The 7,487-nt window shown below is 49.3% G+C and overlaps 1 long non-coding RNA gene across 1 annotated transcript; it reads left to right on the top strand.

The window, feature by feature from the left end:
• The first annotated feature begins 855 nt into the window (after positions 1-855).
• On the top strand, positions 856-3,863 carry LOC124513550 (uncharacterized). The gene is made up of 3 exons (XR_006962422.1): positions 856-2,546; positions 2,644-2,770; positions 3,179-3,863. It is a non-coding gene; the product is annotated as an uncharacterized LOC124513550 (long non-coding RNA).
• Positions 3,864-7,487: the final 3,624 nt, after the last annotated feature.

The following is a 7,487-nucleotide window of genomic DNA, read 5'->3' as shown; positions in this document are numbered from 1 at the left end:
TAGAGTACCAAAAGATATAAAAAAGGAAGAAAACAGCACAGAAAGCCCTCCTTCCAGAGAGAACCATCGTTAACATTTTGGCTTTGACTTGACACACATATACTCATGCTGTTACATAAATAGGCTCAAGTTGTAGATTCTGGTTTGAAGACCTTTTTCTATTTTATGTATGTCTTACTGCTGGCTTTCTTTAAAAAAAAATTTTTTTTAGGGGCACCTGGGTGGCTCAGTCGGTTAAGCTTCCGACTTCGGCTCAGGTCATGATCTCGCGGTTCGTGAGTTCGAGCCCCGCGTCGGGCTCTGTCCTGACAGCTCAGAGCCTGGGGCCTGCTTCGGATTCTGTGTCTCCCCCTCTCTCTCTCTGCCCCTACCCCGCCCATGCTCTATCTCTCTCTCTCTCTCACAAAAATAAGTGAACATTAAAAGAATTTTTAATTTTTTAAATGTTTTTATTTATTTTTGAGAGACAGAGCGTGAGTGGGGGAGGGGCAGAGAGAGAGAGAGAGAGAGAGAGAGAGAGAGACAGAATCCGAAGCAGGCCCCAGGCTCTGAGCTGTCGGCACAGAGCCCGACTCGGGGCTCGAACTCACGAACGGTGAGACCATGACCTGAGCCAAAGTCAGCAGCTTAACCGACTGAGCCACCCAGGCGCCCCACTACTGTCTTTCATCATGTTGACTCAAGCAGAAATGTGTTTTTACGTTGCACAGAAGTGTGTGTTTCTGTTTGTTTGTTTACTTATTTATTTAGAATCCCAAACTAACAGGCTCTGCACCGTCAGTGAGGAGCCCCATGTGGGCCTCGAACCCACGAACTGTGAGATCATGACCTGAGCCGAAGTTGGAGCCTCAATCGACGGAGCCACCAGGCACCCCAGAAGTGTGCGTTTTTTTAACCACCTCAAGGGGCACCTCTGGCGACGTTCTCCCTCCTGCTTCCTGTGTCCACACTTGATTCTATCAATCGCCACTTTGTCATCTGTCTTCGCGTCCTTTCTTTCCCTCAGAGGCCTGTCAGGCCCTCCGTCGTGTGCCTCAGGCAGCACCAGAGGGGCCCCGCAGGCATCGGTGGGGGGGGGTGGTGGTTGCTGACTCCCTTGGAGCGTGAAACGGAGGTAAAGGCTCAGGGAGGGTCCTGGGGGAGGCCCCCTCAGGTGGCACCTGCGTTTCACACTTGCTGGGCATCTCCGGGTTGTGAGCTAAGTGGGTTGTGCTTGTGAGGAAGAGGCCCTGAAGGACACACGAGAGCAAGGAGACCTTTCCTGCCTCAAAGCGCGCCTCGGAAGCCTGGAGGTGCCCCTTCTGTCTCCAGTCTCCCTGGGGGTCCCCACCGTGACCTGGCCAGAGGGAAGCTAGCTGCTTCTGGGCGGCGGCTGTCCCCTCCCCCAGCAGGTCAAAAAGGACGCAGAGGATGTCTTCAGTCTTTCCATAGAGGTCACTGATTGAGTGGGCTGTTTGATGTTTGGTTAGTGCCGAGACACTTCCTCTTTCGTTTGTGTCTCGTTCGGGCTTCCTCCCACCCCCCCCCGCCCCCCAACCCCCCTCCCTGCTTGGAGACCGAAAAAGGGGAACAAAGCGGAAGGGGAAAGAAAACTGAACATTTCAGATGTAGCTGCGATGCTGGAGACTGCCGTGGGGGGTGGGGGGGTCTGTGGAAGTCGGGGGTGGGGGGGTGGGGAGGGTGGCACCCTCCAGAGGTCACGAGGTCCCCTTGACCTAGCCTTTCTCCCTGCCCTCCCACTAACTTCCATGGCTCCCGCCCAAGTACTCCTAAATGCTACGGGAGATCCTTGGAACCCTGAGTCCTATTTTTCAGGGAGCAGCACCCTTAAGGGAAAACCTAGATCTGTTTTTGTTCATTTCATTGGGTTGACTATATTCATTTGCAAGGCAGATATAACTAACACACGTGTGTGTTTATGTACACACACACACACACACACACACACACACACCCCAGATTGTGGTAGCTTTTGGAAACTGTCTGAGGCACAGAAAATAACTTGCCTGACAAGACATCAAAGACTTGCAAAGAGACCACAGCAGCAAAGGCCTTCAGACTGCCTAGCAATTTCTACGTGATTGATGATAAGCATCTATTTGCTCCAGTAAGTCAAAGTAGAACTGTAACCTTTTATTTGTTCCGGGAAACAGTAACCGAAGTCACAAATCATAAATAATAAAAGACAGAAAAGTCCTCTTTTAACCTAATGGACTAACAGATCTCTTGCTTTTCATTTCTGCTAATGGCCTCCCCAACTTGGCACTATCCGAGCTGGCCAAGGACAGGCGAATCGAGCCTCAGTCAGCAAGCTGGACTTGGTCCAAAAGATTGTTTATAAGTTGCTTGTTTGGAACGCAGAATGCATTTTCCCTAAAAATCTATCTTTCCCAGGGTGACTGGGCACTCAAGTTCCCCTTGCACGGGACTCCCCAACCTGTAGAGTACCCGGGCGCTGGGTCTTTGAAGGCAAGCTGTCTGCAATGCCAGAGGGAGGAAACAAGTCAACTCTCGCTCGTGTAGCCCCGGCCCGGCACAATTTAAATGTAAGTGGATTTTCTTTTTTATCCTCTCACCTCCCTTGTGGCATCCAGGTCCCAGGGCCCGAATCTCATGGCTCACAATCTGCCTTATGTGCTCTAGGCTGCTCGGCTGAGGGACTCCGTGACCCTGAATTACCTACTTGTTTCCACTTCCTGATCGGTCAGACTTCCATTTCCTGAGAGCAGCTGATAACGGCTAAGGGCTAGAGGAAAAGTAAACGGAGCAGGTATGAATTCATACCAGCAGGTGAATGACTGAAATCCTCTTAATATATTCTCATGTTAAAATGGGTTGGTTGTGACATTTGAGAGTCATCGTGGGCCGTAAGTTAAAGAGGATGAAAACAAGGGGGTTAAGGGTTCAGAAACTGCACACCCATGAGTGGGACGCTCAGGCTAATTACTATACCCTGTTTCCAGAACACTGGCAGTCAGGAAACAATTCTTTTTGGTGGGGGGGGGGGGGGGAAGGAAGGGGGATGGTCACGGGTTCAGACACTAGGGAATCTCTCCTCAGTGAATCAGCTGGTTCTCTGCCAGATCAACCTTGAGAACTCCCAGTGGCTAAGCTGCTTTTTTTTTTACCCAAAACCATCAGCCAGCTTTGTTGATGCTTCATGATGAAATCTTAACAGGCAGCCGAGGGTCGTCAAATGTTTGTGGAAAGTTATCACATGAAAGAAAAAGACCCAAACAGAGGAAACAACGAACGAAACTTCAAAAATAGCGTAGCTCATGCCCACAGAGAAACAGGAGAAGACATCTTATCCATTAAATGCGAAATGGTGTACACGAAAGAACACGAAAGAACGTTTGGCTATTAAAAAACTAGAATGTTTGGAAAAAAAAGATACTCAAAAGAAAAGACAGAAGATAATTAGTGAAAACTTCAGAAAATAGAAGAAAAAGATGGATGGAAAAAATGAAAGAAAAGATAAGAAAATGAGAGGATCCATCCTGAAAGTCCCACATCCAGCAAATATGGAGAGAAGGAAATTTCTCAGAATGGAAAGATAGTAGACTCAAGATTGAAGAGCCTCCTGAATGAGCAGCAAAATGAATGGGGAAGAAAAAAAAAAAAAAAGCTCAGACCAGCTCACATCTTTAAAAAACTTATAAACATACATACTTAAAAAACTTAAGAGTTCTCCAGGACTCTAAGGATGAACGGAAGATTCCAAGATCTTCCTAAAAAAAGCAGGTAACATACAAAGGATCAGGAATCAAAATGGTTATATTATCGTAAGTCGGAAAAAATGGAAGAAACCCTTCCTCCCTCTCTCTCTCTGCCCCTCCCCCATTCATGCTCTGTCTCTCTCTGTCCCCAAAATAAATAAACATTAAAAAATTAAAAAAAAAAAAAAAAAAAGGGGGCGCCTGGGTGGCTCAGTCGGTTAAGCTTCTGACTTCAGCTCGGGTCACGATCTCGCGGTCCGTGAGTTTGAGCCCCGCGTCAGGCTCTGGGCTGATGGCTCAGAGCCTGGAGCCTGCTTCCGATTCTGTGTCTCCCTCTCTCTCTCTGCCCCTCCCCCATTCATGCTCTGTCTCTCTCTGTCCCCAAAATAAATAAACATTAAAAAATTAAAAAAAAAAAAAAAAGAAAGAAACCCTTCCTAACGCCGAGGCAAGAAGATTTTTCCACTTAAAATTCCACACCCATCCAGGGAAACTCTCAGTCAAGAAAGCGTGCTCATAGCACACGGCTCAGCTCTCCAATGAACAACGAATAATTATCCCAGTGGGGGTGCTGATCACAGAGTCAATCAAAAGTTGTGATATGTCAGGGGGAAAAGGAGTGAGCCGTGTGAGGGTGTGTGAGAGAGGTCACTCCCCATCTACCATGGGAACAAATCAATAGATGCTGCCTTAAACCAATGGATCAAGAAAGCTCATTATATGCACCCTGCTCAGAAATATGACAAAAATGCCAGGGAAAACAGCTGAGAGCCTCTTGGAAGTTGGCCTATGGGATGGTGCCATTACTTTTCATTACAACTCTTTTGGTATGATCTGGCTTTTTAAAATGTACTTGGAGGGGCGCCTGGGTGGCTCAGTCGGTTAAGCGTCCGACTTCAGCCAGGTCACGATCTCGCGGTCCGTGAGTTCGAGCCCCGCGTCAGGCTCTGGGCTGATGGCTCAGAGCCTGGAGCCTGCTTCCCATTCTGTTTCTCCCTCTCTCTCTGCCCCTCCCCCATTCATGCTCTGTCTCTCTCTGTCCCAAAAATAAATAAACGTTAAAAAAAAATTAAAAAAAATAAAATAAAATGTACTTGGAATATTTTCATATATTTAGTAATGTATTTTATTTATTTATTTATTTACTTATTTACTTACTTACCAACTGAGCCATTCAGGCATCCCTAGCAATTTTTAAATAAAATCAGAGAACTAGGAAAATAAATGATAGATTAGTTGTTAAACTAAATGGATCTCTAGTGGAATTTCAGGGTGAGTAAAATTCAGAGACTGTAGGGAAATGGGCGAGTGGGAAGGGGGAAGAGGTACAATTAAAACATGCGTTCACATTGATAAGAAACTCATATTTATTTATGAAATAATTATGAAAATGTGCTTGGTTTTAGAAAATATATGCTGAAGTAGTTAGGAGTAAAGAGACATCATGTCTGCAACTTACTCTCAAATGGTTCAGAGGGAAGAAATATAAATTATATACCTTTTTATTCTAAAACTAAAGCTTAATAAATACAAGGTACTAACATTTTTAAACAATAGCTACTAAATACTTAGGGACTGTACAGAAATACAGTATCCTTCTAAAATTTGGGGGCAACCACAATGTTTTTTTTGTCCAGGAAGTGAATTTAAATAGTTTAAATGAAAAACGAAAAATCCTTGTTAATGAATACAGGAGTTGAATAAAAACGTAATGAATAACTTTTGTTCCAGATACCTTGAATGAAAGTGTTTCCCTTTAAGCATCTCACAGTTTAGAAAGGGAGACACGAGTTATAGACGTTGTGATAAGGACAAGGAAAGCAGTATACACAAGGCAATGAGCACTGGAGAGGAGTGGGTTTTGTCTTACAGGAGGTGGGGTTAGGGAGAGCTCTATGGAACAGGTGAACGCCCAGCTCGGCGAAGGCTCCCAGGATGTCAGAAGGCCATTCGATCAAGAGTTAAAATGTCCAAAGTTAATTCACTTATTCCCTAAAACTATAGAAGGTCTGTGCTATTATTATCTGTTGTACAAACCAGGGAAGAGATGCATAAGGTTAAATTATTCATGCAAGGCCATACGCTAATGAGCAGGGGTTCCAAGGTCCAAACCCAGATCATCGTCTTAGCCCCTGCCCTACACTGACTCTCGGGATGTCTGGAGACTGGCATTCAATCAAAAGGCACCACGTCCAAGAAAGTTTGCTACTTCTGGGCACAGTGTGAGGGATGCGTTGATGTTCTCAGTTTGAAACTTGGGGGAACGGGAATGAGGGGCGTGCATGTATTGAAGAATGGGGTCCAGGTAAGGATGGGGATGGGCACTGTGATCAAAGAATGAATTCGGACATTTCCAGAATGAATTCGGACATTTCCAGATCCGGGGGGAAGAAACAAATGAGAGACCCAGGTCATCCCCGGAGTTGAAAAGATCAAACATCCATTAAGTGAAGGCTCTCTAAGGAGAGACAGCAAGCGATTAAGGGTGGAGAAGATAACCATTAGAGACCGCTCTGTAGTAGGACGATGGCTTGGAAGTGAAAACTGGGGCTCAGGGGCATTTTTGAGTGAAGGTTGGAGGGAAGAAGTGATGTCCAGGGAGGAAAGCTGGGTGTCCCTTAAGGTGAGGTTCTTGGGAAGAGAACTTGCGGGGAAAGGTGGAGGTTCGAGGAAACAGGCTTAACAATGGACTAGGGTTTTTCCGGGGTTCCTTGCAGGAAGCTGGTGTGTATATGGAGTGGAGAGCGTGGGGCGAACCTGGGGAAGAATCAACTGAGCTGGATCCGGAGGTGGGTGGGCTTGTTTGGACGCCCACACCCTTGAAGGGAGAGGGGATGGTGATTAGGTTGGCTTTTGTCCTTGGCAGCCCTAGGACACTGGGACACAAAGGGGCTGTAGAGGGGTGGGCCAGGGGATTCTCTGCGTTCACATGCAACTTCCCAGGGCTGAAGGGGCTTCAGGGATCAGAGCTCCCTCCCGCCACCTTCCCACAGGAGACCCCCTGAGGCCCAGAGAGGTCAACCGGCCTACCCAAGACCACACGGCTAATTCAGTCCCAATGCCCGCCCGCGCCTTTTTTCTACTTGTCTCCGGCACACGCCTTTGGGCCTTTTCGGCACCAGCGAAGCACCAAGCGAGGCATCCCTGGGTGGACGGAAACCCTGCCGGGGTCGCCCGGCCCCCGCCTCCGCGCCGCCCGCCACCTGCGATTCGCGGTCGCGGCCCGCGCGGAGGCCGCTGCAGGCGCCGCGGCCAAAGAAGGGAAAGTCCAGAGGGTGACGGCACGGGGGCGCGCGCCCAGGCTGTGCGTCAACCTGCGGCCACGGCTGACTTATTTTGGACCCGGCCGGTTACACTGGTCACGCCGAGGACGCTCCTCAAACCCACGGCCCCCGGCACGCGCCACCCGCGCAACCGCGGCCGCGTGACACGATGTCCAGCGGGGCCCCCCCGCCCCAGCTGCCCCGGGGGCGGCCCTTGAGGGGCCATCGGGGGGCCGGGGGACAGAAGGCGACCGTGGGGACTGACTTCGACGCCTCGTGACCCCTCGCCGATCGCCCCCACTCGCAGAGAGGGGGACCGCGACCCCTCATCGGACGTGGGCTCCGCGCCTGCGAGACAGCCTCACGCTACGGGGCGTGGCGTGCGACGTGGGGGCGTGGCAGGGCGTGGAGCGCGCGCGAAGGGGCGTGGCGCTGCGGAGCGGTGCGTGGTGCGATGGGCGGGGCGTTGCGCCGGGTTGGTTGGGAGGGGGCGGAAGGCGTGGCA

This window comes from Lynx rufus, unplaced genomic scaffold, assembly GCF_022079265.1.
Source record: "Lynx rufus isolate CCGP_SWC_20201006 ecotype Redwood Valley unplaced genomic scaffold, mLynRuf1.p SCAF_18, whole genome shotgun sequence".
NCBI lineage: Eukaryota > Metazoa > Chordata > Mammalia > Carnivora > Felidae > Lynx > Lynx rufus.
Note: the sequence above shows the minus strand (reverse complement) of the source record. Positions and strands in the feature narration are given on the sequence as shown.